The following is a 17,371-nucleotide window of genomic DNA, read 5'->3' as shown; positions in this document are numbered from 1 at the left end:
GTGACCAGTCCAGTATTATTTCCTTTTGTCATGATCATGCTTGTGGGGGTCACTTTAGTGCTAAGAAAACTGCTGCTAAGATATTGCAGTGTGGATTCTATTGGCCTTCGTTGTTTAAAGACTCCCACAGTTACTGTGTGACTTGTGAACGTTGCCAGAAATTAGGAACCATTTCCCGTAGGAACATGATGCCCTTGAACCCTATTTTAGTTGTGGAGGTCTTTGACGTGTGGGGTATTGACTTTATGGGTTTTCCTAATTCTTTTGGTAACTTATACATCCTTGTCGCTGTAGACTATGTCTCTAAGTGGATTGAGGCGGCTGCGTGTAAAACCAATGACCATAGGGTTGTGATTGAGTTCTTGAAAAATAATATACTTACACGTTTTGGTACACCGCGAGCTATAATTAGTGATGGAGGGTCGCACTTTTGTAATGGACCTTTTAGGCTTTTGATGAAGAAATATGGTATTACACATAAGGTAGCTACCCCGTATCATCCACAGACTAGTGGTCAGGTAGAAGTTTCCAATAGGGAGATAAAACGTATATTAGAGAAAAAGTTAATCCTAATCGGAAAGACTGGTCGTCTAGGCTTACTGATGCCTTATGGGCTTACCGTACTGCGTTTAAGACCCCCATTGGAATGTCACCTTATCGACTTGTGTATGGCAAGGCATGTCACTTACCTGTTGAGTTAGAACATAGAGCTTATTGGGCTGTTAAGCAGCTAAATTTTCACTTGACAAGGCAGGAGCCCATAGGAAACTCCAGCTCAATGAGTTGGAAGAGATTCGTAGAGATGCATACGATAGTGCTAAGGAGTATAAGAACAAAATGAAACTTGTGCATGATAGAAATATCTTAAGAAAGTCATTTTCTCCAGGTCAAAAAGTTCTTCTGTATGATACCCGCTTGCATCTTTTCCCTGGGAAGTTACGTTCTCGGTGGACGGGTCCTTTTATTGTTCGCACTGTCTTTCCTCATGGAGCTGTTGAGATCGAGACACCGGATGGTAGTAGTTCTTCGAAGGTTAACGGTCAGAGATTGAAACCCTTTTTAGAGCCCTTTCCTACAGGTGATATTGAGGAGGTCCCTCTGGAGGACCCTGTTTACCCTTGATTGACCATCGAGGCGATTGTATGTTGTATATTAGTTTTTGATTTCTCTCTTCACCCAGGTACTATCTTTCCGACTTCTCTCTTTACTAATTCCTCATGTTACTTTACTGTTTGGTATTGCTCTTTCATTAGAAACATTGAGGACAATGTTAGATTTAAGTTTGGGGGTGGGGAAGAAACTTTTTGTTAGCTTTTAGTTGCAATAAATAAACTCCAGAGCCTAGAAATTTATTCTTATTAAGGTTGGCACTAACCAATCTAAGTGGATGGGAACATCTTGGTTGTAGGAGTTGAGGAACCAATCTGATTAGATGGAAACATCTAAAGAGTCTATTCATAAAAGCACAGAGCTCAGGCGTTAGAATTAAAAAAAACATGGTAGTTTCGCCACATCTCGTTGAATCCTAATCCTTCTATTTTTATTTTTTTTTAAGTGATTTGGTGGGGCACATAATTCAAGTTGTTACCTTTGTTAGGGTGGAATAGAGTGATTGAGATACCACACACACAAAAAAAAAAAAAAGACCAGACCATTAGACCAACCGGAATAAATTCAATAAACTCGACCACTGATGCCCTTGTATATGCCAGTTGTGTTGACCTAGAGTTAGGTTTATTGACCACTGGTCCTCTTGTATATGCCAGTTGTATTGATATTAGTTAGGACGGTATCTCAGTCCATTAGGATAGGTTCACCTTGGGAGAGGGCTTCAGACAGATAAGGGAAACACCGTTCACTTTTAACCATCTCTTTATCCATCTTCTTAATCTTTCCATGTGATTGGTTGACTCCGGTTATGATGTACAGAAACTATCTGAGTAGAGCTTTGTCACTTATAAATGAATTTTAGTATGCTGAGTGCAAACTCGTGTACAACAATTGGAATTTCGCATCAGGATACTTCCTCCTGTAGTCAATGAGTAAAGGTTCTGCGTAGATAGCTAGGGTCTGGAGTAAAGGTTTTGTGGGCACACCTCTGGTAAACCCTTCGGAGACAACACTCCGCCACTAGGGCTACCTAGTGGTTTAACGGCTTGCTGCACGTTCTAAGTGTAGTCATTTTTCTAGATTTGCTCGAGGACTAGCAAATAATAAGTTTGGGGGTATTTGATAGACACATTTTTGGGTCTAATTTGTCCTCAATGTTCTGTATCGTTAGTACTGGATTTCGTATTTATTTTGGTGTTTTATGTGTTTGTAGGTATTTCTTTGGAAATAAATATTGTTGGAAAATTCGGCTCGAAAAGTTGCTCGGAGCACCCCGGAGGACAATTGCTATACGGACCCCCATTTTTGCTAAGTGTCACCCACGGCTATATGTAGCCCATTTTTGTCCGCAGCACCCATTTTTGTCCATAGCACCCTTCTCCCTCGTTTGAATTATTTTTTTTTGGCGGGAAACTGTTTTTTTTTCACCTGCAACATATTCTTCTTCGTATTTGGAGGAGATGCAGTGAGACTCAATGGCTGAATTTGCACGGGATGACTTTACGGAGCGTAACAGGCGTGGTATGGTTGATTGTTTCGATTAGAATTGGCTGGATTGTCAGATTGAAGCTAAACATGGAAAGTCGTGTTCACAAGAGAGACAGTCACGGGATTACAGCGAGTTCGGACGTGTACCGCACGCGTTGGTTGCTTCAGAAACGTGAAGGAGTTAAACAAAGATTCTATGCACGTATCCAGACGCGTGCAGGAGAAGAAAAAGGGAAGAAAATATTCTCGAGAATATTTTCTTTGCTTCCGGAGTTATGAGGATTATTTGGAGTAATGGGGTGATATTCGAAGGCTTCTGTGGGTATATATAGGCTTCTGGTATCAAATTTAGTGGGACGGAGAGTTTGGGAGAGGCGGAGAGCAACAACAGAAGAGAAAAAAATCGCACCAGAGAACCACCATTTCTGCTACTGCTGAAGAACACGAAGAACATAACACGCACACATAGCAGTCTTATATGCTACAGTGAAAACGACAGCCACACGAGGGTCGCAGAGATACAACAACAACAGTTATTTTTTATCGTTCTTTGTAACAGTGTTTTGCAACAATTATAAACGTTGCAAACACCCGATTTTCATTATTTTCTCTCCATTTCATCTTTGTAAACAAATTTGAGCATGAATCAATATTTTGAGAAAGTTTATACAATGATGAGCTAAACCCATCCTCTGGGGCGACGGAGGAAGCTATTTCGCCAATAAAATGTGGTAATCTCTATTTTATTTAATTTATGCAAATATTATATGATTATTTGCCTTGATAAATAAATAGATAAAATGGTTTTTGTTAAACAATTGTTATTTCAATTGATGGAGCATGCTAGCCTAGGGTTTTGATGTCCCATACTTTCGATTTACAATTGTTATTTCTAAAAAATCAACTTTTGCAATATTAAGAATCAATTTGAATGAAGGATTTGCATAATTACAATTAGAAAATATAAATCACTTTGATATTGGTAATTAGTGGAATACATAGCCCCATTCTTCTCCATATTTTTCATATCACTTTTATTTAAGTTTCCTATATTTTTTATTTAAAATTAAGTCTAAAATCTTATTTCACAAGTCTTGAACGAATCTTATTACTACAACAACATCAAAAATCATATCAGTACCAAAGACCAATGTTCAAGTATCAATCAATGTAAATCAACAACCAAAGGTTGGATATTCTAATGTAAGAAAAAGAGAGTTTTCTTCTTCTGCAGGCATGCGAGAAAAAGAGAGGTCAGATGTTAGGTATAGGCGTGTTAAGTATCGACCTAAAGGTCTTTACACACTGGACTCTTGAGGAGAGGCCCTACCCTCCTGTTTTAACTAGATCTCTATGATCGTTAATGTATCCGTATCGAAGAGATGCGCCAAAGTGTTCGGATCATTGTGAAATGTCCTGGGCTGGGCCACACACGTGCTACAATGGCAATTACAGTGGGAAGCAAGGCCGTAAGGCGGAGCGAATCCATAAAGATTGCCTCAGTTCGGATTGTTCTCTGCAGCACAACATATGATATTTCAATTATATAAAAAAAATATAATGCGGAAAAGAAATAACACAGACACCAGAAGTTTTGTTAACGAGGAAACCGCAAATGCAGAAAAACCCGGGACCTAGTCCAGATTGAAAACACACTGTATTAAGACGCTAGAGACACTAGACTACTACAAACTAACTTCGGTCTGGACTGTAGTTGAACCCAAATCAATCTCACACTGATCCACAGTTCAGTTATGCTCATACGTCTCTGATCCCAGCAGGATGCTACGTACTTGATTCCCTTAGATGATCTCACCCACAACTAAGAGTTGCTATGTATTAAAGTCGAAGACTTTAATAAACAAATCTGTATTACATAAAAAAGTCTACGATAATAGATAAATCTGTCTCCCATAGAAGTACCTACAAGTTTTGTTCCGTCTTTTGATAAATCAAGGTGAACAGGAACCAATTGATAAACCATACTTATATTCCCGAAGAACAGCTCAGTATTATGAATCACCTCATAATAATCTTAATCGACGCGGCAAAAGAAGATATTGTGGAATCACAAATGATGAGACGAAGATATTTGTGATTACTTTTGTTTTTTGCCTATCAGGGATATCAATCTCAAGCCAATAGTTACGATTGTACTCAATACGATAGAATCAGTAAGATCAAATCACACAACTACAAGAAAGTAGTATCGGTCTGACTTCACAATACCAATGAAGTCTTCAAGTCATTAACCTACATGTTCTCGGTAGAAACCTAAGGTTAAAGGAGAATCGACTCTAGATTATACAACTATTATCACACAGGAGGTGTGGGGATTAGGTTTCTCAGTTCCTAGATTTCTCCCTTATATAGTCTTTCAAATCAGGGTTTGCAATCAATGTTATCTTAGTAACAAAGCATTCAATATTCACTGTTAGATGAAAACCTGATTAGATTCAAGCTCATATCTTTCAACCGTTAGATCAAAAAATTAGATTGTTACACACAAATGAAATGCATGTTTTAGGTTTGTGTAACCGTACCCAAACATGTACATTTGTTGGTTCAACAATAGTTAACGAAATGGTTAGCAATATGATCACTTTCATATCAACCATGTTCTTCTTCATCATAACTAGTTCAAATGACTCAAATGAACTAGTTAGAGAGTTTTTCAATTGCTTAGATCTTATAGAAGTATATAAGACACAACCGAAGCAAAAACGATTTGATTTACTCTAATCAATTCATGAACTTTATAGCCACGGTTTGCAAACTTGCATTCCTTAGTTAATATAAGTATAAGCTAACGAATAATCGTTTTTAGAAATAACCAACTTAAGTACGTGGACCAGGTACGCGGACTTAAGTACCCGGAATGAGTTTGTAAACTCCAGCAGATTTTCTCGGGAAGAGAACCTCTGACAGTTCGCGGACTCTGTTCCGGTTTTCCTGATTAACAAAGTACGCATACTTTGGTTCAAGGAATAAGGACTTACACATGTATGTGTTGCCATACAATGCTTATATCCAACATTGATTATATAATCTAAACTCTCATTTCAGTCATTGAAACATTCTTAGAGGACGTTATATAGTTATTATTCACAAACTATTTTTCGTCGAAGCCATTTTCAAGTGATTGAAACATAACATGACTTTCGTCACTAGGTAAAGATGAACTTGGCCAAAGCGAAAGCTTACCAACACATATTTCGAGAAATAGATAAGCGAGATAAACTCAGCTCGAAATATCAAATGTGTATAATCAAAGTCTATATAGCACAACGACTTTTGTCTCAAGATATGAGATAAAGTAGATAGACTTTTGAGTGATAGATAATATAAAGTCTCCACATACCTTTTAGTCGATGAAGTTCCACCAGTTCCTTGAGTAGTTCTTCGTATTATATGATGATCGCCATGGAGTTCTTGAGATCAACTACACTTTCTATCCTAATCCGAGACTTAGCTATAGTAGACTAGAAATCAAGACTTATAATTTTGATCACTAACATTGACAAACATGCTTGAGATAGCAACGCATGCGAGTTCGACCGAGCAGTGCTCTAACACATCTGACATGTTGGGACGTAGGTCTAAAGCAGCAAGAAAGGAAAGGGAAAAGATGTTGAAGAAGCCAAACCAGAGTCTTATCGGCCTCGACGTAGTATTTCTAATTCGGATCATGCTAAGTTCGTCATTCAGGAGCCTACGGGGGACACAACCATCAGTGATTATGATGATGAGTGGGAAACATTTCCTGAACCGGCCAGAGCAGGTGGTTCATCCTCAAAAGAAGATGGATTAGGACAAACTGATGTCGGAGATGAAGCCCCTAAGAAAAAGGAAAAGGGACCCCCATCCCACCTTCCTACAGGATATGACATGATTCCAGACCGTGATGATGGCAAACAGTGGGGTCAACCGATAAACCCGCAACTCTTATTTGATTACAAGCACTCTTGGGCTCGTTGGATCTATCAAACTTATGTAAGACGTTTGCATCTTGTTATTATATTATCTATCTGTGATCAAGTGAATTTAATTTAGTTTGGTGTGTTTTTATAGGACCACAAGAAAGCCTTCCGTGTTAGCCTCCATCAATCAAGTGATATATGGACTTTGGAGTTAGAGTGTACCGAAGTTCAAGCAATATTCAGAGCATCTGGATTGTATCCCGTGGTAGAAAATTATGTGGCACTAATCCCGTCACGGAGAACTTTTTTTTGGAGAGGTTTTTTTGGTGAAACTGATACCATGCATTTTCCTTTTAGCGAGATGACCATTATCCCTGAAGATATCCAAACAATACTAGGTCTAGAGGTTCTTGGGAAAGCCGTAAAGGAAGGAGATCACTATAAGGACCTAGAATGGGACAAGATCTATGAGCTGACTAAAAACTTTTTTGGGTGGGACAAGGAAACGACTATGGCAAATATGTACAAGACAAACCATTTCCGGACAAATACTATCACATTCGTCAATCTCGTTAAAGTGTTTGGGAATACGAAGGACAAGGAATTGAATCATGAACAAGTTCAGCAAACTGCCGCTGCTTATCTGTTGTTCATTTTGGGCACTGTTATATTCCCTGATGCTAATGGTAACAGGGTGCATGTGAACAATCTACAATATTTGGATCCCTTGGATAGGGTCCATGAGTATTCATGGGGCACTGCTTTCTTGGAACATTTTTTGGCAGAAATGCATAGAGCCTCTAAGGCGAACGCCTGTCAATTTAATGGTCATTTCACTTTAATTCAGGTATAGTGAACTATTTATTTTTTCATCTTTTTTATTAATTTTTTTAGTTTCCAATTATTTGTTTTCTTATATATTTCAGTGGAACGATCTTTCATTGGCATAGGTGTGGGCTTATGAACACTTCCCAACATTGTTCACGCGGTACAAAGGGTTGAAGTTAATGCTTGATTATCAACATTATGAGGCTCTAACTCAGAAATACTACTTAGACATTACCCCAAAGCTCAATAACAGGAAACTTTTATTCGCAATGAGATTGGCTTTGGACTCCGTGGCTGCCCAAGATGTTGTGTTTGACCCATATAGGAATGCCAGAGGAGTTCACTTTGCAAGGCGTGACAATGTTTCATTTTACAACAGACCATTATTTCATCCAAAAGGATTTTTTATGCACAACCCTCGCCGTGTAATGCGCCAACTTGGGTACAAGCAGAAAAATCTTACGGATACATCTTATCATAAATTCTCTCATGACTTTCCTCAATTCCAATCAAATGAGAACCATACTCTAGTAGTTTACAACCCAAATCCCATTCTTGCACATTGGAGGGAAAGGGAAGAACGGGGACTTGTGTTGGATAGGGTTGGTTGGGAATTGGCGAAAAACGGTTATGAGACCGAACCAACCTTTCTCAGAGGTCATCAGAAGTACTCGCATCCTTATATTGTAAGCCCAACTACTATAGAAGTTCCTCCACAACCAGATCCTCCCTCCACTACTCCGACTTAAAATACTGCACCCGGACTACAAAAGATCCTTATGTTGTTGGTACTTACTTCTTGTTCATTTCCTATTCTTTTAATCTATATCTATGAACTTATATAAGTGTACATACTAAGTACATGTTTAAAAATATGACCACAACGTCAGTGGATAGGAAATTTGTCAAAGTTCTTTAAGAAAAAGAACAAGAAAGGAGAGTTGTTGACCCAGAAAGAAATGGAGAAAGTCGAGCAAAAGATAGAAAATTGAAGATCCAGAGGCAAAAGATTTGTTGGGCGAAAGGAAGAAGAGGGTACACAAGAAGCCATGGACCGAGTGATCGTGTGCTTCTTGTATATTATTAGTTTGGTCTTGAACAATATACTGTTGGTTTATGTTTGTTTGTGTGTCTTGACAATGTGTTTGTTTGTGTGTCTTGCTAAACTCTTTGCTTGATTTGGTTTATGTTTGATTTGTTTTTGGTTTGGAACCTCTTAACTTCGGAGATTGTTTTTTTATACAATCTAGTGTTGTTATTTGATTTATTATGTTGATAAACTAGTGTCAAATTACCTCTTTTACAGAGTTTGAATGTGCCAAGATCACACAAATTTCTAAGTTTTTCTTAAGTACCGGCATGGTCGAAAAGCGTAACTCAATGCCGGCACCTTGAATTTTCAAAATCACAAAAATTACAAAGTTTCGCATTAAAGGTTTTTTTGACTACTATGCTGGTAGTCTGCAATTTCCAGATACAAAATATTTTTATCAGATTAACGACACTGTTTTTAGTTTAATTTAAATGCCGGAACATTTACTAATTTCTCTAGATATTTTTCTGAGTTTCCGGCACCGTTTCAAAGGTTAAGTTCTTCGCTGGCATAGATGTTCCGGCGAAACATAACCATGACGGCATTGGCATCAAAATATGATTCAAAGTTTACAATTCACACTTCCAAAAAGAAAACAAAATGTTGCGTGTTAGTGAACCACGTATATCCAAATTACTCATCATCACATCCACATGTATGGAGTTGCTTCTTCTCCTCTTGGAGAGGTTTTTTTGATAAGGCCAACGCATCCCAAAATTGGTGATTTTCCTCATACAATGCCATCCATTCCTTCCAGATATTGGTACCTATATCCTTATTTTTAATCATCCCACAAACAGGTGGCAATGGACAATTTTCCTTGAGTTGGAAATGATTACCGTTCACGAACGCCAAAACAACTCTTCTCTTTTAAGGGATCTTTCGCATTTTTGCCACTTTGGTGTAAATGTTACTTCTACAGTGGGGGTAAAATAATGAATAACACAATTAAATGTATCCGCCACTAGATGCCCACAAAACGGTATTCTCATCCAATATTTAGAAGGAATGAACTTCATCTCCTGCTCGGTACCTAATACTTGAGCATACATGTTATAAAACCCCTCTCCTTCACCAACCAATTGCTCATAAAAGCTCTTCTTTTAATAAGTTGTTCGGCCATCCTCTTTATAGCATATCGGCGTGGTGTCATCCCTTTACTAACCGTCGTCTCAAAGATTCCTAATTTTTCGGTCACGGCATGATAGCCACAATTTCCATCTCCACTAACATCATCCGTATATACGATATACTCGCGAATAACATCAAGAAATTGGTCTACATAAGACTCTATTTTGGTATGGTAATGTCTATAAGTGTTACCTGTTTAATTTGGAATCCTTAAACATCTTCATACTACCAACTTTTAGCTTAATTCTATCCAATCCATCCTCTGCAATCTCTACATTTCCAATGTCTTCAGTATATGATGGGAGTCTGTACTTCCTTGGCCTACCCCTTCGCTTTGGAACCAAAACTATATCAACTTGGGTCGTACCTACGGAGTTGTCACCATGGTGTTGTTGTTGACTAGATATGGGTCTCTTACCTTTGCTATCACGTATTTTTGGTGTGGTTTCGGATTTTTCACCTTGATTTACTTGACTTGATGTAGGTTCTTTATTCGGCCTTCCCTTTTTGTTTGGCACCGCCGCCTCGTAACCTTGTTGTTCTTGGTAGCTTGATGTTGGTACCTTTGACCGCTACCCCTTTTCTTTGAAACCTCCACTACATCGACTATGGGTGTGGCTTCGTAATGCTCACATTGTTGTTCTTGGTAGCTTGATGTTGGTACCTTTGGAGGCCTACCCCTTTTATTTGGAACCTCCGCTACATCGACTATGGGTGTGGCTTGGGAATGCTCATCTTTTTGTTCTTGTTCAATCATTGTGGGTACCTTCTTTGGGCTACCCTTTTTCTTTGGAACCTCCGATCCATCGGATTTTGGTGTGGATACGAAATCCGTCGTTTTTTGTTGACTTGATAGAGTTCCTTCCTCGACCTACCCCTTTTGTTTGAAACCGATGCTTCCGCGAACCTTGCGTCCGAAATCTCACATCCGGTTGGATCTCGTTTCTTACTTGCATCGTTTTCACATTCACGTTGACTCATTTCTTTCAAGTCTTTCATTTTTTTTCTCCTTACCGTTTTAGTTTGTGGTCTCCCGGGAGGATTTCCCTTTGTTGGCTCTTCACTTTGTGCTATCCATGGGCGTGTAATTAGACTTGATTGGCTCAACAAGACTTGCCTTCTAACCGAGTTGCCACGTGAGTAAGCTTCGTAGAATTCCTTTGCTTCGTTCATATCCCATGGTGATTGTCCGGGATCTTCCGTAGGGGGAGGGGCAAAAGATAGTTGCTTCCAAAACGGATCTATAACCTCAATAGGTATCACTTCTTCATACTTCACAAGCATATGACGACACGGAATCCCTAATAAAGACATGTCGGGACAAATACACACATCACCCGGTTTGCCGTAGTTTATCTCCTTTTGCATTTCTCTCATCATATGTTTTATTTCCCAATGAGAGATGTTAAACTCTATTCCTCGGAGCAACTTACCATATGCTAAATATGAAGCCTTATTTTCCATTGAGATTTTCTCAAAATCCTGCTTGATCCTATCGATATCACTCTTAAAGTATTGTTCCATTGCCTCGGTGACCCTAACCACGTTTCCATGGCCGGAATGGATGAGATCTTTACATCTCCCATGAGCAGACTACGCTATACTAGTTGCTTCATTATCGTAGTGTCTATACCGGTTTGTACATGCAGGCACAAATTTCTCCTTGAAATTATCCAACCATTGAGTCCGACAATACCAGACGGCAGTCGGATAAACTTCGTTTCAATCGGCAATAAACTTGTCCAATCTCTTTTCACACATATCCTCGGTAAAAGACCAATAAACTTTCTCCAAATCTCTTAGAAATTCCAACCACTTTATATGATTTTCCTAATGTTCTTTGTCCACTCGCTCTTTAATCTTTCCTCTTTCTTCTTCTTCTTCGGGTGATAGTTTGTTCTTGCGAACGTCTTCCTCTAGTTGAACAATCATTCTCTTCTTAATATCGTCCTTTCTGGGTTCAAACAATGTGTGACAGGTTTTTATCATATTTTGACGTATATGGTATGTATATAGGAAATTTTGTGCATACGGGAAGACGTCGGATATTGCATTCATTAATGTGTCATCTTGATCGGTTATGACGACCCTCGGAAGTTGATTTTCTCGGAAGAACCTTTTCAATTGTCGTAATGCCCAATGATAATTATAGACCCTCTCGTTTTCCATTAAACACCAAGCCAATGTGAATGTTACCTTGTCCGATGTAAGCCCCACGATGTTCAAAAATGACATGTTGTATTTGTTTGTCTTGTAGGTGCAATCCATCGTAAGAACACCACAAAATGTATGAGCCGATTGTGAAAGCAAAGGATGCAAATGAATATTTTGAAGGGGCTTGTTGTTCGGCCCTCTTTTAATGATACGCGTGTAGTTGTGATTCCAAACTATCTTCTCAAATTTTTGCATAACGGTACTCCCTTCCCATTCCACCCTTTTAATAGTTGCTTGTGCGCTATAAATTGTAAGTAGAGAAGACACGTTCGTCTCATCCTTTTCCTTGAAGCATCTAAGAATTTGGTTCGGTTTGATAAATGCTTTGGTCAATCTCTTTACATCCTCCATTTCATGAGGTTTTAGCTTCACAACTAGGGACTGACCAACAAAATCCTTCGGATCCCGATGGTTATGACGGCCGAACCAAAACGCACAATCACATTCATTGTTCTTGTTATTTAAATGGAATACAAGCTTAAAGGTACAATTATCCTTCCTCGTACGAGTCTTGTATACTATATTAGTCTTCTTTGGATATACATAACCCTTTCTATTATGGTTATTCTTCTCCTTGTATTGCCCACTTCTCTCGCAAACCATCTCAAAACGATTATTTGAATGTCGGTTATTACTCACCAACACACACATGTTCTTAAGAGACGTCTCTTTAGCCCAAGCAATTGCTTCCTCTGAACATTTTATTCCCTACATTACAAACAATGGGAGATTATAAGATTCATTACAAGCAATCCATTAGTAAAGTTCAAGATACTAGGTGAAAATTATTCTTTGGAACATACCGGAGGCATTTTTTAATATTCCGATGTATCCCGACCAAGCGTCCTTGCATTTGTTGGACCAATATACGTCACAACCTAAGGATCGAATGAAAAGAAAATAAATTAGTTCCAAAATAAATTAAAAGACCATGCCGGACCACAGTTCCCGCATGCTCGAACAATGTTCCAGCATGCTCTAACTAAACCAAAACTTATGACCAAATTTAAAACTTTTTCCGGCATACACATTTATTTAGAAATCAATGCCGGAAACATAGGTGCCGGCATGCTCGTTATCACGGTTCCATGTCGGTACTGTGTTCCGGCGTGACCCATAATTAATATACCATTTCGGGATTTATCTTTGGAAAACACTGCTTCCTGTATGTTTTTTTGTAGGTATCGACATAGTAAGGTTAAAATTGAACCATGTCGGTTCATGTGCTGGCATTCATGTATCCTAGTGAATCCACGCCGGAAAGGAGTTCCAGCATGCTCGTTAATTAATCAACCATGCCGATAGCATATTCCGTAGAATATTCTGTGGTAGGTAAAAAGTAACTTTTGTACCGGCATAGTTTTTGGGTTGATTACTATGCCGATTTTATTTTCAAAATGGGGGATATCGAGCTGCCGGCATAGACGAAGTATGAATACAATGTCGGTACCTATGCTTCCGGCATTGAATTCTTACCACGTCTATACCGGCACAAAGCTTTTTCAGCTGCAAAAATGGTGGATTCAAAGAAAAAAAATCAGTTTTTCAACCTCTTAGCAGCGTTACCTGAGTATTGGGGATGCTTGTATGTTGTGCTAGTTTACTTTCTTATGTAGGTTCTTCAAAAAACTCTTCATGCTCATAAAAAATCATGATCCAAGGGTGATGGTTCATCAAAAACTTGCAATTGTGAGTTGTTGTAATTAGCTGAAGATTCAAGATATGCTCCTTATTGTAGTTGACCTAAAGATTCAGCAGCAGCAATTCTCTCTTCACAATCATCTTCCATTCTCACCAAAAAAAGTTCCCTCTCAAAAAAAAATTCCCTCCTTCTACTCTCACCTAAATACAAATAAAAATACACACTAATAAATTCACAAATACTTAAGATTTTTCCTAATTATAATTAACCACTAAACCTGATTAGTGAGGGGTAGATTAGGAATTTTATAAAATACTTAGATAAGGGGTGACCCTGGTTTGATATTTGGATCCAGTTTTTGTCATTTTTCTCTATCCCCCAATTAGTTTTGATATCCCTCAATTGCGCGTTCTTTTTTAATCTTTTTTCTTCGTATTTTTTTTTTCTGAAAAACACACCATACATTGACTTATAAGATATTTGCATATATCAACTGAATGTGCCTTCCTTACAAGACTTAATAAAAAAAAAATGAACTCTGTTATCCTTAATACAATATTTTCTAGTCCGGGGAGCAAACCAGTCAGTTAGATGGTTTTACAGAATGGTCATACTTTTTGTACTTCGTTCACAAAACGGTCATACTTTAGTAATTCGTTTACAAAATGGTCATACTTCCGTCCGATTTAACACTTTTGAATAAAATTGTGTTATCTTTTCCCAAAATACCCTCCTCATTTAACTAGTTGGTTGAGGTGGGGTGATGAAGCGGCGGTGGTGGAAGCTTAAGAATCTTCGCTAAACTCCAAAAGGGAAGCGACGAACCTTTTGGGTGAATGCGGTGTAACGATCCTGGATGTGGTGTAGCGATCCTGAATGCGTTCTAACAATCCTGAATGTGATGCAACGATATGTAAGCGGCGACACCACCAAATACAAATAGAACCACCATAAAAAAAAACTATAACGAAGGCAAAATTTGAAATTATGTATGGAGGGATAAATATGAAGGATGCATAGATAATTTCATAAACATATTTAACTGTGAATCTCCACTCAACTTTCTACTTAATGGAAGTATGGCCATTTTGTTAAATAGTGTGTAACAGTAGGATACTTTTGTGAATCGGGTCCTAGTACTAGGACTGTTTTGTACATTTTCCTTAATATAACCGATTTGGATATCCGAAACAATTACAGAATTCTTGAATTTCATTACACAATCATTGGATTCATAATATCTCCCCATTTCTTGATTAACCATCCTAATTTTTCGGACCTAACCACCATTTTAAAGTTCCAAAGTGATCAAATCGTATCCCAGGGATTAATTAGTTTTGAAACAAAACTAATTTGATTGACGGAACACAACCGTCGTTGGATCAGATCCAACCCCGTGATTTCACGAACATGTACATTTAAGTAACATGATTAAAGTTCTAAAACCAGTATCTACAAAATCTAAAGTAACAAGAATCATAGTAACATGAGTCTTCTAAATAGGTCTTTAGGTGTCTGAATCGGAACAAATTGGCATGAATTGGCGTATGAGTATTTGTAACAGTTGTTCTAATTGACGGGCTTGTGAATGATCCGTATCTTGTTAGTGTTTTTGTTTCCTTAGTTAGAGCTTATGATATTCTTGTAGAGACTGATTTTTCCCCATAAATAACCATGTTCTTCCACTTGAACATGTCTTTAACTAAATAAAGAAAAAGAACAGGCAATAACTCAAACAACAAAATCCTAAAACGAAGATTACGTAAACTTAAAACAATACCCAATAAAAACCGATGAACACTATCATCAGGAAAGAAACTCAAATTGTTAGCGAAGAAGATGATTATGCCGAAGGTAAAAATGTTGCTGCTTTATTTTGGTCATAAAATAGCTCTGAGAAAGGAGGGTATTCACTTAATATAGACAACTTTAAAGCTACTATTACTAGATAACAAACACTTGCAGTCTTCTAAGAGATCATCGCACCTAATTAATTATATTATAAAAAGAAATAAAGATTCGAAAATGAGCACAAGAAGTGACTCAATCCAATAAGAAAAAACAAACAAGATAAAAAGCTGCACAAGGAACTATAGATAAATTTTATCATTGAACTATGTACTCTACTTTAACTCTTCTCTGAAATTGTAAACCCTAAAAAAAACAGTTTGGATGGCGGTGTTTGAGTAAATTCTTAGTGTTTGGTGGGACATGTAATAATCCCCTTTAAATTTCTTATATTGGCGCCATCATCACCGATCTTTAATATTCTCTCTTTGAGATTTTTCACCATCCTTTTTGGGGGTTTTAGGAAAAGGAAATTATGCTTCCAAAATATTTCATTAAAGTTGGATATGGTAAATCTTTATTTTTTCCGAAATCTTTGTAATGTTTTTTTTTCCTTTCCAGTTTCAAGATTTTAAAATCTTTATTTTCTAAAACTTTGTTTTTTAAAACTGTTCTTTGTTGTAAAAAGTGATTTTTTTTATAGATTACTTTATTTTGAAAACTCATCTTTAGTCATCTGAAAGATGATGATCTTTTTCCACCAAAACATTTTAGTTTTTCCCTTTCAACCCCTCTTTGCATCGAGGTGTTACCTTTCTTCTTTTTTATTTTAAAACCCACTTTGGGTCATGGTGGTCAACATCTTTGTCTAGGTTAAAAAAAATTAGAAACTCGAAAAGCAAAAAGATAATCTTCGGTTTCAATCCCCATAAGCGTATTTTCTGATATCTTTGGTTTGTTTTAATGTTAATTTGAAATTTTGAACACTCTTGGTGATGCCTTTTTGGGAGCATAGATTTACATTAGAAATCTCTATTTCAGAAATTTGTAAATGAAGATCATAGTTTTTTTATTATTATGTCACATGACCTTCCCTATTCACGTCTCTCTTTCATTCTCTCTTAGATTTTTTTTACTGAAGTTGTTTGGATAGGATTTGGTTTCTAGATTTGGAAACTTGAAGATTTTGTGTTATATTGGGAAAGTGGATTATATATATTCTAGATTGGTGGAACAAGAGAAGCTATATAAGAGCAACTTCAACAAGAGAGGGAGATATCTAATTTAACCTCTTCTACTCGTTTTTTGAGGTTCATGGGTACAAGGTTTCTCGATTTCTAAGGTCTGTAATATTCTTCCTTTCCAATTCAATTATTTTGTGATCTTCAGAAATATGAGTAGATAAATTTATTTTATTTTATTTTTGAAGGGAAGACGGGCTTAAAACAACCCGATACTTTATTAATTACCTCATTGAACTGAGGTTAGAAGAAATACATTCTGGTGGAGAAACAACATTCCACCTGCAAGATACATTTTCATGCATTGCATATTGGAAAAATAAGTGCGCCAAATGATTTACAGCTTTTGGAACTTGTTGAAATTGTACACTAGCAAATGAGCCAACAGATCTACGAATTTCAAGAATGACTGATCTAATACTCCAGGGTATATCTCTTGAATCACCAAGAACCGCAGAAGTAACATGCAATGCATCACCTTCAATAATCACATTATGTATCCTTAAAGATTTGGACAGCATCACACCCAACCTACAAGCAATAGATTCTGCTAGTAGAGCTGAATTCGCATCAATAGTAATGGTTTCACACCCTAGAAATTGGCCGTTGTGGTCCTGAATAATTGCACCTAATGCCCCCTTGTTTGGTACAAAAGCTGCGCTACATTAACCTTAATAAAAGGTTCAGGAGGAGGGGACCAATGTTGCACTTCTGAATACGTTAAAACATCGGAGGGAGTAGGCTGAAGATTTTGCATACAGAGATCGAAATCCAAAGATGCCTTTTTAAGAATTATATTCGGAGAAAAGTTATGACTTGATAATACCATATCATTTCAGATCAAACAAACTCTGAGAACAAAGTTGTGCTCTAAATTCTGCTCCATCCAAACTTCTATTATCTTCAGAGGGTCATC

Source organism: Papaver somniferum, unplaced genomic scaffold (genome assembly GCF_003573695.1).
Source record: "Papaver somniferum cultivar HN1 unplaced genomic scaffold, ASM357369v1 unplaced-scaffold_99, whole genome shotgun sequence".
In the NCBI taxonomy this organism is placed as follows: domain Eukaryota; kingdom Viridiplantae; phylum Streptophyta; class Magnoliopsida; order Ranunculales; family Papaveraceae; genus Papaver; species Papaver somniferum.
Note: the sequence above shows the minus strand (reverse complement) of the source record.